At 33.6% G+C, this 15685-nt stretch overlaps 1 long non-coding RNA gene across 2 annotated transcripts in view; it reads left to right on the top strand.

The window, feature by feature from the left end:
* Positions 1-15685, top strand: part of LOC109499150 — a 64760-nt gene that overhangs the window by 12282 nt on the left and 36793 nt on the right. Inside the window, exon 1 of one of the 2 annotated variants that reach the window (XR_006597074.1) lies at positions 13523-14745. The exons of the other annotated variant lie outside the window; for it this stretch is intronic. This is a non-coding gene — a long non-coding RNA (uncharacterized LOC109499150). Of the gene's footprint in view, positions 1-13522; positions 14746-15685 lie in introns of those variants that run through there. 2 annotated transcript variants of the gene reach the window in all.

Here is a 15685-nt window from a genome sequence, read left to right as displayed (position 1 = left end):
AAAAAATATAAAATGAAATAAATTTGACTATGGCAAAATTCACATTGATCCAGTTCTCCATTCCTCCTTGTATTCACAGACTTTGTTCATGTGACTTTGTAGTTCTTCCCACTGGGAGGAATTTATTTCTCTGCTCCTCTGATGATTGACTTGACCATGAAACTCACTTTGACCACAGATGTATGTGAGGAAAAGGCAGTGTAGAACCTCTAAGCCTAGCATCAAGAAACATCACGTTTCCTCTTGCTTCTCTTAAGTTTCTTTCATCCCCATGAGAATTTTATCTATGCCCTAGTGTCCAGACATCTCGCTGGCATCTTCCAATCCCCCACACAATAGTCCAGAAAGGAAAATAAGCATGGGGACAGACCTGAGCCAAAACTGAACCTTAGAGCCATGTCTTACTGATCCCAGCCTATACCACACACACCCCTGACAAACCCACCATTATGTGATCACATGTCAACTACTATTTTAAATTAATGAGATTTTTTAAGCTTATTCACTTATTTTGAGAGTGAGAGAGAGAGAGAGAGAGAGAGGAGGAGGGGCAGAGAGAGAATCCCAAGCATTGGCACTGTGAACACAAAGGCCGATGTGGGGCTTGATCTTATACCAGATCATGACCTGAGCCAAAACTAAGAGTTTTGGAGGCTTAAACTGACTGAGCCACCCAGGTGCCCCTAAATCAATGAGTTTTTAGGTGAACTTTTACATGAAATTTTTGTGGCAATGGTTGACATATGCATTGAACCAAAAAAAAAAAAATTCATTGATCCAATTAAAGTCAACTTTAAAGAAATAATATAATTTGCAAAAATATATGAAGGTGCATGCTTCCAACATATTAAAATAAATAAAAACTGGGGGCAATGAATAAACACAGAAAAAAAACTTTTACCTTTAAAGAAAAAGAATATATTAAACAAATTGATCTCAAGCCTCTCAATAAAATGGCGTAATTCCATAGTATATTTACAAGACAACAGCTAGACAAAATTTTAAAAGTTTAAATCAGATCACTTAACCTCCGTTTTTTTCAAAACACTGCAATGACTTATGCCACACTTAGATTAAACTACAAACTATTTTCTCCTAAATGACCTGGCCCAAAACTAGATCTCTAATCTCTTATACAACCTTCTCTGTCATTCAATTTTCTCTGCTCATTGTGGTCTCCATGCTACTCCTAGCGAAGCCAAGAATTTTTAAAGCTTCAGAGTCTTTGCATTTGCTATTTCTTCTTCTTAGGCATTTCCTTCCTGATTTCAGATGGCTTTTTCTCAGAGGCCTATTCTAATCATGTCTCCAGAAAACACAGTTCAAATTCCCTACATAGTATACTCTTCATATCCCCTACCTAGTGTACTGAATATTTTTTATGTATCTTGCATATTTCTGTGTTTACCTGTTTATTGTATCCACAATGCAATGAGAGCTCAAATAAGGTTGAGGTTTTGGCTGCTTATGCACTGCTGTATACTCAACATCTGAAAATGTATTTCAAAGGAAATAGTCAATAGATTATTAATAAATATTTTAACACATTGATAAACAAGTGCCAGTAGTAAAGCAAATCCCTAAATAGTTTTAACAGAAGACCCTAACCAACCTTTCTGTGGAAGTATAGAATCTACATAGTTTCCAAATAAAATCTATTTCATATTACCTTCTGGACAACTGATCAATAAACAAAAACTGCAAATATCTGAACACAACAGTATAAATTACCTGTGGTAGCACTGAATGTAGTTATAAACATAGGTCTGTGTTAATTTAACAGATCATTATAGATACGAAGTTAGGTTGTAAATTATAAAAAAATTGCTATCTCATGAAAATCTTATGACAGTTTATCCACAAAAACTCTGAGGCAAAAATCTCAAACCTGAAAAAGTGACTTGGGAATGTAATAGGAGAAGGTAAAGTAAATTACTAATTTAATTTTTACAAAGAGAATCAGTACTCCATGTGTTTCCTAAGGTTGATAAATCGAGAAATACAGATTAAGGATTGATATAAACATGCACAGAAAACTCTGTTAATAGAACGAAAGCATTCTATAATTCCAAGATTATCAGAAGGAAGTAGAAATGAAGCAATACTGCAGATCATAAAGTACATGGTAGAAAAGAAAGGCAATTGCTAAGAAGCATTAAAAAACAGAAAATCAAATGAGATGATGGAAATAAAACCAAAATTTTATGCCAGATCAATATATAGAAATATAATAACTTCACACTCAGGGTTACAAAGTTAAATCCAACTGCACAGGGTTATAACATTCAACTGTATGTTGTTTTCAAAGAGACATATCTAGAACAAAGTGTTTTAAAAACATGAATGTAAAAGAAGGAAAGAGATGAAAGATGCAAAAGAAAACAGTCTCTACAATGTTAATGCCAGAAAGTAAATTAAATTAAAAATAAAAAATAAATCATAGCAAAATACATAAGACAAAAAATGCTAGAAATGCAAGAAGAACAAAAAAAATGTGGTCATCTCCTCTAACAGATCAAGCTGACAAAAAATAATAGAGAAGTTCTAAATAGACATATTTAAATTTAAGCTAAGAACACAACAAAGAAGACCTCTAAAAATCCAGGAACATTAGAAATTGTAGAAACTACATCACCAGTAATGAAAAAAAAAAAAAGGGAAAATGTACAAAGCTATATGAAAAGGAACTCCGTGTATAAAGTAAAGCAAAAACATAATAATAGCATGTTTAGAAAATAATTATAATGAGCTCAGCAATTTACAAAATCTATGGAATATGACCAAAATTATACTCAGCGATAAATTTGTAGGCTTAAACATTTTCATTACTAAACAGGAAGAGTGAAAATAAATTACCAAACTCAAGAATTTAGAAAAGAGAACATAAAAACAATTTAAAATAATGGTACCTAAAATATAAACGTGGGGGGAAAACACTTTCAGTTAAATTGGGTAGAGGAACACATCAATCCAACAAATTTCTTTTTAACCCTATTTGAGGTCCTAGGAATATATTAGTGTACAAGTGGTCTATAGTCAAGGTCCATCTAATTCTCAAGGAACAGCTCATTCCAATATTATCAAACTCTTTCAGACAATATGCATAAAAACAAAACAAAAACAAAAACAAACTTCCAAACTACTTTATGAGGCCAGTATATCCTGTAAACTAAATTCATACTAAAAAGAAAAAATATAAAAAAATGAAATCATAAATTTTAAAAGATCTTAAATATTAGTATTTGATTAAAATTGCTTATTATACTACAATTAACAATTCTCAGGGAGAAATAAAATTAAATACAAGTTCCTTGAATTTTAAAATAATCATGTTTTATTGAATTCAAAATATACTTTTCTTCCTCTTCTCACTTAAAAGTCCAAAGACCAAACTTTAAGTTAAATTTAAATCTAAAACTATTCTTTCCAATTCCTTTTCTGTTGAGTCCACATAGATTCCTTCTCAAAGCTTACGTTCTTTCCACAGCTGTTTTGCTTGGTAATTGGTGAAATTGTCTCTGAACTGTACTGGTTCAACATTAAGTCTGTGTTGTGTCTAATTATATATTTACACTGCCAAGGTTAAGTGTACAATTTAGCACATTTTTCAATATGTGCAGTCATGTAACCACTATGACAATAATGATATATAATATTTCCATCATGCCAAAAATCTCCCTGTAGCACTCTTTAGTGAATCCCTGGACCTTGGCAACCACTCAACTGCTTTCTATCATGTTAGTTTTGACTTTCCAGATTTTGTATGAATGTAATATTGATGTATATACATTGTGTCAGTGTTCCCATTTTAATATGCATCCATGTTTCAACAGTACCTAATCCCAAACTCTAAACCACCCAAATATTCTCACCAACCAGTCAATAAACACACAAATTATACATTTATATAATGGAACCATTCATATTTTGAAGAGACAAAAATATTAAGAAATAAGATCATTAGGGTTCTAGCCACATAACCACCATAATTTGGGAGACAAATCCATCTTGATCCTACACACTCCAGGACCCAGTACTTAGCATTACTAACTTCCAAGACAGAGTTTCATTTCTATAGAAGTGAAGGAGTTCAGAAATATGTGTTTGGCGTTAGCCAAAACCCAGAAATAGACAGGCAGTCTGGAACACCAAGCAGTCTGTGCCAGTTGTCCAGGATCCATGATGAATTCATTAACATTCAATTAGGAAAAGTCCCAACAAGAACTTAATTTTGTCACAATACATTTACCACATCTAGAAGCCAGCCATTCTATGAAATCTGCCTCCTAGGCAAAGTTCTCACATTTGTTTCAGTTGGAGATTCATACTCAGCAGATTTCTGGACCAAAGCGTCTGTTACTCGAAGCCTGTGCCAGGGCGGGTAGAAACTGGGGGTGAGGTGAAGTGTTATGAACCAAACTTCAGTTATGTGTTCCTTAATATACTTTTTCCCCTCTATTTTCAATTCTATAAATTTCTCAATAATAATTCCTCTGGGCTCAAGCAGTATCTGCATACCCACTTACTATAATTCTCTCGCCTTAAAATACACTCTAATATTTTTGTAAAGTAGTTTTCATTCTTGAGCTTGTGGACAAGTCTCTATATCCCTCCACAGAATCCTCTATGGCCCCAAATGCAGAATGGAATTTGATTCAGTGTATTTAGTCATGTCTACATAAGCCTAGCTCTAACAATTTAAAGCTAGAAATTCCCCTGTGCTCTATAGAACAAGCAAACTCAGATGCCTTACATTTTAACTGCAGTAGAAATTGTTCTGCACATAAATGCTTAAAAAGACTAGAAATATCCATTTTTTTTTACAATCAAATCTTTGCTTCAGCCAAACATTCCTAGGAAATCTTGCACCTGTGTTGGAAGCTAGTAACAGCCTGCAAAGTGCTACTGCCTGAGCCTGCATAACAGCTTTGGGATTGTGACTACCATATTGGTCACCCATAGGACCAACATTGGAGAGGTCACCCATGACCACTGCTGTTTTTATGATTAAACTCTACCTTTATTTGTGCCCAGTTAATAAGTTCCCTGTAACACTGTGGTATATTTGAGATACATCCCTTTTTCTTTTTGTGTTTGCTTATACTTACTGCTTATACTTACTTAAACCCATTTGCCTTTGACATTCCTGAAGAACCCAAAATCTTCCCCAAGATTCAAGCATTTTTTCTTACCTCTCTGCTTTTATAAACGTAGTCACTCAACTGTGGACAAAACCTCCATAAATAGGTGTCACCATATGCAATATACCACATAGGCCAAGGCTTAAAACTTGTAGTCCAAATTCCACTAGATATAATTAAATTCAAAATTCTACTGGAATCCTAAAGTGTAAGGCCAAAAACCATGTGGCTAGGCTTTGCAAAAAGCCTCTCCTCCTGTATATTTTGTGTTATAGTTTGTGTTCTCCTACTCCACAATATCTTCGCTCATGGAAAAGTACTGGTGTCTCCGAGGTCACTCCAGAAATAGTTGTACATAAATAGTAATATTAGGTACTGAGTCCTGGATCTGTACTTTCCCTCCTAAGGTTTGAAAAACTTTTAAAAAACCAAAAGTCTGACTTGTTAGATGGAAGATAAAATATGACCATTATTTTTTATACCAATTGGATTGGAGAATATAGTTAGTATGGACCTCTTAACTGAACTCAAGAATTAAGAAATTCTATACACAATATCAATATCAGGCTTAAGAAGTGGGCTCCATGTAGTTAGTCTAGCCAAGTGACATTTATAGCATCGAGAGACAGAGGAAATCCATGATTTTTATTGACATACAGATCCTTGGAGAAAGAGGATAACCGTGGCTACGCATGCTCGATTTACTCTTCCTAAATTTATAATCAGCTAAGTCACTGTAGTACCTCAAGGGGAGAGCGATTAATGGGAAGAGAACAGGAAATTTTAAAAAGGATATAGAGCTCTCTTTCTCTTCAAATGTGGAATGCTGGAAAAACAATCTCCAAGGAAAGAAGGAATGCCACGGACAGGCTCATGTGTGGCAGAACATGGGAAGAAGACATGGCTGACAGAGATGAATAAAAATAAATTGAGCTAATGCTTTAAATAATTGTGAAAAATATAAGTATTGTGTAGAGTGACAGGGGTTTTTTTTTGCAGAAAAAAAGGGGAAATCACACGAGGTTTCAGGCTCTTTTTTTACACACATCCATTACATGCTTACAAGACAGACTGGGGGTAGTGGATGAGTCCAAAGAAAATCACTCTTTCCTCAGTGCCTGTAGGAAGGAATTTACTGCTTCTATTAAAAAGGTTCAAACCTACTTTTGGTTGAGCCCATCTCTCTTATGGAGAAAACCCCGTATCTAGAGAAAGGAACAGAATATTCTGCTATTACCAGAATACAAGTAAAATCTGATTGTGAGTGCAGTAAAAATGGAAGGAAAATATCTTATAAACCTGGAGAGTGGCAAGAAACATTCCTGAGCTCAGGATTCTATGTCAGTACCATTACAGATCTTCTGCTTCTAGAGTAGCAAACTCTCTCCTACAGAAGGCCCACTAAAGGAACAAAAGTTGACTCTCATAGGGAAGTGGGGAAGAAACAGAGAAAATCTTACCTGTGAGGCCAGGCTACTGCCTCTAAAACCAAATTATTGAGCAGTGACTAATTAAAAGCAATTGCATAACATTGAGGGAGGGACAGGTAATGGAGAAGGCACCTTCTGTGGCACAAATATATAGGAATGGCAGAACATCACCAGTAAGACATATGGACAACATATACCTCTAATAGGATGAACCAAGAAGGGCACATTACATTTGTGGTATTTTTTACAAAAACACGTTATCTCTAATTAATCATGAAAAACACCAGGCAAAATCAAATATAGGAACATTCTGGAAAATAACTGATCAGGACTTCTCACTGTGTCAACATCATGAAAAACAAAGAAAGATTCAGAAATTTCTACAGATTGGAAGAGACGAAAGAGACATGACCACTACATGCTATGTGGGATTATGGATTAGATCTTGGAATTACATAAAGAGACATTAATGACAAAACTGGATAAATCCGGATACAGTCAATATCTTAGTTCATAAATTGAGCCAATATTAATTTCTTAGTTTGGATAATAATGCAAAGTTTATAGTTTAACCTCAGGGGAAGATGGGTGAAGATTACACAAGAAATCCCTTATAACTCTTCTATAAATCTAATAATATTTCAAAAGAAAATAAAAAGGAAACAAATTACCAGAATTAGGAATGAAATTCAGAGTATCACTAGATTCTGCAGATATTAAAAGGAAACTAAAGAATATTAAAAACTAATTTATTCCAATAGGTTAACATGTATGTAGTGCAAAAATTCTTTAAATTATAGAAAGTATCAACATTAATTCAAGAAAAAAATAGATAACCTAGATTGCTTAATTGTTAAAGAATTGAATTTATATTTTAAAGCATTCTGACAAATAAATCTATAGGCCTAGATAACTTCACTGATTAATTGTACTTAATATCTAAGGAATAAATAATACCAATTTTATGCCATTTCCTCTGGAAAGTAGAGGAAGAAGGAATACATCCCCTCTGATTTATTGAGACAAAATTATCCTGATATCAAAATAAAGGAATTGTAATAAAACTATAGAATAATATTCTTTATGAACATAACTGAAAAAATATTCAATGAAATTATTAGTAAATCAAATCCATAGAAAACATCACTCTTGATTTATACCCTGTACAAGGCAACATAGGGATATTGAGAGCACTAGAAAAGGAGCAGATAATACATGATTATCAAGTGGATTTTATCCTGAAAATCAATCAGTGTGCTTCTATAACTACAGATTGAAGAAAAATAGAATTATTTCAAATGATGCAGAAGAAGCATTTGACAAAATTCATCATTAATTTATGATTTAAATAACTATAAGCAAAGTATCAATTAATGTGAACTTTCTCAACATAAGAAGCATCCTTGAAAAATCTACAACTAACATGAACCTCTGTGGTGAAACACCAAACATGTTTTCCTTAAAATTGAGAACAAGGCAAAGATAATCACTTTTATTAAATATTGAACTGAAAGTCCTAGTAAATGGGATAAGTTAAGAAAAATTTCACAAAATGAATACAGAATGAAAAAAAAAAGAAGAAAATTATTCTTATTCACAAGTGACATCATTTTCTAGGTAAAACATTGTAAAGAATCTACAAAAAAGCTATTACAACTGATAAGGTAAATTATCAAGGACATTAGAAATAAGATTAACTCATAGAATATAATCTTTTTTAATACTAGCAAAGAACAACTGAAAATTAGATACTTTCAAAAAGTCAATAAAGGGGTGCCTGGGTGGCTTAGTCGGTTGAGCGTCCGACTTCAGCTCAGGTCACGATCTCGCGGTCCGTGAGTTCGAGCCCCGCGTCAGGCTCTGGGCTGATGGCTCAGAGCCTGGAGCCTGCTTCCGATTCTGTGTCTCCCTCTCTCTCTGCCCCTCCCCCGTTCATGCTGTGTCTCTCTCTGTCTCAAAAATAAATAAATGTTAAAAAAATTTTAAAAAAAGTCAATAAAATTGCAAGAAAATATGAAAGTCTAATCATATATGCACAATACATTTTTACCGAAACTATAAAACATTTATATGGCAAATTAAAGAGGACATAAGTAACTGGGCTGATATTCTTTTTTCATGGATCAGTATTGTAAAGATATCAATTCTTCCCCAATTAAGCTATAAATTAAATGCAATTAAGTTAGTTATATATTAAATGAATTTGTGATAAAATGCCAGCAGATTTTAATATAAGTGGACATTTTTTAAATAAAAATTGACAATCCGAGTCTAAGGTTTTTATGGAGAAGCAAAGGAACGAGAAGAGCAAAAACAAACAAAAAAAAAAACAAAGGACTGGAGTACACATCTACATAATTAAAGGACTTTTAAAGTTGCAATAAAGAAAACAGTACTTATTGATAAAAGGAAAGATTCATAGATCAATGGAACAGAATAAGGATACCAGAAATAGACCCACTTTTATATGTCAAATTGATTTGTAACAAAGGTAATTCAATGGAAAATTGATAGATTTTTCAACAAACAGTGCTGGAACAATTATATATCCACAGGTAAAAAATAACAGTCTCGACTTCTCTCTTGTACAAGTCTGCTCTGAGGATATACAGGTCACTAGGGGGAAGTGTGTGTGTGTATGTGTGTTTTGTTTTTTGGAGGGTCTGTCAGGGCCTTTGTCTACATCAGCGATTTGAGGCAGCCCAAATCAATATGTCAGCAACATCCTGGCAGATCATTTTAAGACAATCCTGTGAAAGAAATACTGTGCCAGCCAGAAAGTGATCTATTTCATAACTGCCCTTTTGAAATCAGACCCGTCTATTGGGTCCAGAATTACCTCATATTGGGTCCAGAAGCTGGAGCTTCTTAGGGCATCTGTTTGACCTAATTGGTGGGTTAAGTGGTTGGAGAGTATCCCCAAGGGGAGAGATACTGACTAGGGCTCTTGTGGATTGTCTCAGCACCTTAGGGATACTTTGAACATTTTGAGAGAAGCCCTAAAAGGTAGAGGGGAAGGGTGTGGTGGTATACAGCCATTAAGTGGGACAAGAGACTCGTTTATTCAGGTCAAACACAGGTACTATGGTGGACCATGCACAAAACTCAATTCAAATTGGATCATAAATCTAATGTAAAATTCAAAATTATAAAATTTCTGAATGATAACATTGGAAAATCATTACGCTCAAGTTAGTCAAAGTTTTTTGTTTTTTTGTTTTTTTGTTTTTTTGACAACACACATAAAGCAGGAAACAAAAATAGAATAAAATGTGTAAATTTGACTTTGTGAAAACTAAAACTTCTGGGGGTGCCTGGATGGCTCAGACGGTTAAGCATCCCACTCTTGGTTTTGGCTCAGGTCATGATCTCGTGGTTTTTGAGATTAAGCCCTGAATTGGGCTCTGCACTGAGAGTATGGAGCATGCTTGGGATTTTCTCTCCCTCCTTCTCTCTCTCTGTGCCTCCCCTGCTTGTTCTCTCTCTCCTGTCTCTCTCTCAAAATGAATGCATAAACTTAAAAAAAAAAAAAACAAAACAAAACTCTGCTATTTGAAAGACAGTTAATAGAATGAGACCAGGTACAGCCTAAAAGAAAATATTTGCATAGCACACATACATAGCACACATAAATGGTATAGTTTTCATACTTTAAGAATTACAAACACTCAATTATAAGAAAACCAAATTAAAAAAATGGTAAGGATTTGAATAGACACATCTCCAAAACACATAAATGACAAATAAACACAGGAAAAGATGCTTGGCATCATTAATCATGAGGGAAATGGAAATCAAAACTATAATGAGATACTATAATACACTTACAAAAGTGGTTTAAAAAATAACTAAACATTCCAAGTGTGGGGGATTGAAAGGACCAATTGCAACACCCAAGTGTTTCTGAAGAGAATTCAAAATGATAAAGCTACTTTGTAGAAGAGGTTGGCAATTTCTTCCACAGTAAAACAGTTTTAACTTATGACTCAGTAACCTCACTCCTAGGTTTACCCAAGAGAAATGAACTCATCTGTCTACACAAAAACTTATACATAAATATTTATATCAGCTTTATTCATAGGCACCGAAAACAGGAAACAAATTGTTCAGCAAGCTGTAAATAGAAAAAAAAAACTTATATATCCATACAATGAAATACAACCAAGCAGTAAAAAGGAATAAATTGCTGATACATAAAATAATGTAGATGATCTTAAATGCATTATGCTAAGTGAACAAAGCTGGGTTCAGAAATGACATGATCTGTGATTGCATTTCAATGACATTCTAGAAAACACACACGTATTGGGATAGTAAATAAATCAGTGCTTTCCTGGACTTGGGGATGGAGACAAGGGATTTACAACAAAGGGTAATAAAGTAAGAATTATGAAAATGTTGTAGATTTTTACTGTGATATTGATTATAACTTCACTTATCAAAATTCATAGAACTGTACACTAAAACCAGGGAAATTTTTCTCAATTGTATCTCACTCTAAGTTTAATAAAAGAGGCAATAAAAATTACACAATTTTATATATGAAAAATCTATTTTCCCCTACAATTATCCATCATTATTGTTATTTTAGTATAATTTTTGCTTGCGATATTAAATATGGTATTCATATGTGTATATTTCTATAGTTTTATTATCAGTTGTCTTTATTTATATATACATATATAAATATATATGAATTATTAAAACCATATTATTTATTATTAAAAGAATATGTACACACAGACCTATTTTTTCTATTTTCTTATTTTTGCACATTTTATTTTCAATTCTTAGTCTCCCAAGAAGTTGCAAACATAGTATAGTGTGCCCTTAAACTCTGTGTTTCCTCAGTGATAACATCTAATATAACCATAGCACATTATAAAACACAGGAAATTGACATTAATGCAATACTATTAAACTATAGACATTATCCAGATTTTACTAGTTTTTACATGAACTTATTGTTACTGTTGTTTGTTTGCTTTGTATGCAGCAACTGGGTTATAAGCCATGGGTTATAGCACAACATACGCTTTAATCAAGGGTATGGAATACTGCCCAGGTTTCAAATTGATTTCTGGTTAATGCACAGTGAGGAAAAACTTCAAAAACCAAATTTACATGTGAACCATAGCCCACAAAACCCGAACCTAGCCAGGTTGACTGCCTGCTAAACTAGAAGAATTAAATATAAACCAGGGTCTCATAACAATAGTTGAACTGCCTAGGTATGATACAAAATTAATCATTATAACAAGAACCAAGAAAATCTCAATTTAAATAAGAACAGATAATCAACTGATGGCAATGCCAATATGGCACAGCTGTTTTAAAGATCTAATGAGTATTTTAAAGCCACATTCTTCAAAATGCTCCAGCAAGCAATTCCTCAGACTCTTAGATTTAAGTTGGAAAAATAAATAGATGGTCAGCAAGAAATAGAAGATATTTGTATTTTCTAATTATATCTTTAGAAGAACTTCAAGGACCTTTTAGAACTGAAAAATACAAAACTGAAACAAAAGCAAAAGCCTTACTGGAGGAGATCAACAGTACAATGGACAGGACAAAAGGGGGAAAATTTCAGTAAACTTGAAGATAAATCAGTAAAACTTGTCCAATGTGAACTATAAAGGTAAATTGAAAAACAAATGAATTAAACATGTTCCATAAGACTTGTGGAACAATGAAAACAAAAGATCTAACATTGTGTCATCAGTGTTCCAGAAAGAAAAAGAGGAAAAGTAATCAGATGAAAATATTTGAGGAAATAATAGTTGAACATTTTCCAAACATTAAAACTGAGAATATGCAGATACAAGAATCTCAGTAAACTCTAACCAAGATAAGTCCAGAGAAACCAATAACCAGACACTTACTATACATGATCATAACATTTCCAAAAACCAAAGATAAAGAAAAATCTTGATAGCAGTCAAAATGCCATAACCTTGAGGGCAAAAACAACTTGAATGACAGAGGATTTCTCATCAGAATCCAGGAGGTGAGAGGAACTAATCACCGTTTTGAAATGTTAAGAAAAAGGATAATCAACCCATAATTCTACATTTAGCAAAAATATCCTTCAGGAGTAAAGGAGAATTGAGGACATTAGCATGTAAAGAAAAACTACGACAATTATTTCCAGCAAAATTGCTTTGAAACAATTTCTAATAGAAGTTCTTTAGACATAAAGGAAATGATAAAATAAAATGTGTTTTTTAATAGCATAAACCTTGATTTATTGATTTATTATATTTAGACATTATTAACAAGTTCCTTGTTGAGCTATGAAACTACTAGCTATCAATGGATTCTTCAGACATTCTGAACTCCTTCTAATCCATGAAATAACCTGTATTAAATTTCTGGCCATTTATACATGCTTTTAGCTCTGGAGTTCATAGGATTAATTTCTACTTATCCTTCAGGTCTCAAATAAAATATGTTGTCTCTGAGTTTATTTCCTGAATTTTCTCAGATAGTTTTATATGTTTCCACATATGAGACTACTGCATGGCATTTTCCTATCATAATAATTATCACACTTTAATCTATTGATTTATTTCTCTCTTAAAAGGGCTATGAGTCCATTTTTCAATATTATATTCCCATGAGCTTGCAGACACTCTGGCCCATAATAAGCATAGAAAACAATTGAAACAGTAGTATAGAATGGGTACTATATCTTTATTTAAAATAAATGGATAACTTTAAGAAAATGTCACATTTTTAATTATATTGTTCTAGATTCTCTGATCACGAATCTTAAATGAAAAACAGAGTATGTGTTACATAGACTATCTCATTGGAGTCTCAGTTAATTTATGAAAATAACACTATTATTTCCTTTTTTCTTTTCTTTCTTTCTTTCTTTCTTTTTTTTTTTTTTTTGCAAAGATGGAAACTGAGCTTCAGAGAGATATTGCATTCTCATAAGTTGGTTAGTGACTAGACAGGATTTGAAATAAATGAAATTTTAAGAGGTATTTCAACAACTTGTTATTTTACAATTTCTAATTTTTATTAAGTTTAAAAGAAGAGATTGCTTCAAAGGAAAATCATTCATTGATTGACATTTTCACCGTTGGATTTTTTTCCAGATTGTCCATTTCTCCTAGATGATATGATATATTGTTATAGATAAATTTGGAATTGTAGTCATGCATATGTGATGCTTCACCACATTTTTAAGCTTTAACAAAAATATCCAATCAGATGATGACATTCAAGTGTACTTTTGGAAGTACCAAGATTAGCCTGCAAGTTTGACCTTGAAAAATCTTTATTCCCAGCACATATTCAAACTATTGTATAAGATCCACTTTTAAATAATCAAATGTATAAAAATAACAAATAGTAATTTATTTTTCACTATGAATCACATACTTTTCTGGGCAATTAACATATATAATTAAATTAAATCTTGATAATTTCTATATATACAATACTCTTGGTTACTTTGATTTTAGAGGAGAAACTGAGGCCCAGAGAAACAATTTAACTTGCTCAACACAGTGGTAATTATTGCGAGCAAAAATTTCATAAATTTGTATATTTGAAAGGACTCATCAAATTCTACAATGCATATTCACAGCAAGGCTTTTATTTAAAAGTACAGAAGGAGAAAGAGTGATAGGCAAGCACTGAGAATATGAGAGTCATCTAGGCAAAATCTGCCTAGGTTCCTCATGCACACATGGACCTGCTTTGTCTCTGAATTAAAGCACTGAGATCTATGTTCTGAATTCCTGCTCCAGAATAGCTCAGGGCAGAAGTTTTAGTGGCATCTTTTTATGCTCTTCTGATCAGCTAGTCATACCAGGCAGATTAACTACTTAGGTCAGGTGAAAACTATCAGTAAACAAACCAGCTCTGTGTGTCACTTGGAAATTTTAGACTTTAAATAGCACATCATAAATTCCACTGTTCTTATATTAGTCAATAGTCAAAGTCAGATATGTGGGCATCCCCAGAGGTAAGGCTAGACATTTCTAGGTCCAGCAGTAAATGAGCTCTATCTCACATTGTGGGGGAGCTTCAATTTTAACCCTGCTCTTCTGCATCCAGAGACCATGCACTTGAAACCATGCTGTTGGTGGAACAAGAAAAATTTACTATTCATTTGCCCTGACATTACTATTCAGGATGAAAATCCAGGTCTCAGAGTGGTAAGTTTATGTAATAATATTAATAAATCCTAATTTTACTAGCTGACCTTTACAACAATATTATGAATTAGATAATTTTACACACATTCCACTTTACAGGCAAAGGAACTGTAAAACTGAGACTTATAGAGGGTATATAATGCTATATAGCTATTTTGTAAGTGCCATCCATCCACCCACACATGATCCACACATCTAGCCATCACACTACTGCACTGGTGACATGTTTAAAATCTGGATCTAGATTGTTTGGATTGCAGCCCTCTCTCGGGCTCTAACTAGCTGTGTGTTTTGACCACACTTCTTTACCTTCTTGTGCAACAGTATTCTTATTCCTGAGCAGAAATAAACTAAACAGATAACTGTTTTAGAGAGTGATAAATGGATGGGGCTGCTATTTATTACGTATGATTTAAGGTGAAACCTAGCAGAAATGAAGAGAGGGTAATGTAGACATCTGAGAAAGAACATTAATGGCGGAAAGCAGAAATTGCACTCACTGAGGCAGATACATGTTTGTTGTGTAAGGTACAGGAAAGGAGGGCAGTGTAACCAGTACAGTGTGAGAGATTAAAATTAAAAAAAAAAAAAAAAGACAGAGGGAGAGAGTGAGGGAGTGAGAGATGGAGTACCCAGGTGGCTCAGTCAGTTAAGTGACTCTTGATTTGGGCCCAGGTCATGATTTCCTGGTTCCTGAATTAGAGCCCGCATCAGGCTCTGTGCTGACAGCTCGGAGCCTGGAGCCTGCTTCGGATTCTGTGTCTCCCTCTCTCTCTGCCCCTCTCCTGCTCGCACTCTGTCTCTCTCAAAAATAGACAAACATTTAAAAAATTAAAAAAGGAAAGAAGAGTAGTAGAAGTCTAGGTCATTAAGGTATAGAGGGAAGGAGAGGGCAGATCATGTAGTGTCTACACCATAGGGAATTCAGGCTTTATTAGGA

This window comes from Felis catus, chromosome B1 (genome assembly GCF_018350175.1).
Source record: "Felis catus isolate Fca126 chromosome B1, F.catus_Fca126_mat1.0, whole genome shotgun sequence".
NCBI lineage: Eukaryota > Metazoa > Chordata > Mammalia > Carnivora > Felidae > Felis > Felis catus.
The sequence above is the reverse complement of the archived record's forward strand: the minus strand, read 5'-3'. Positions and strand labels throughout refer to the sequence as shown.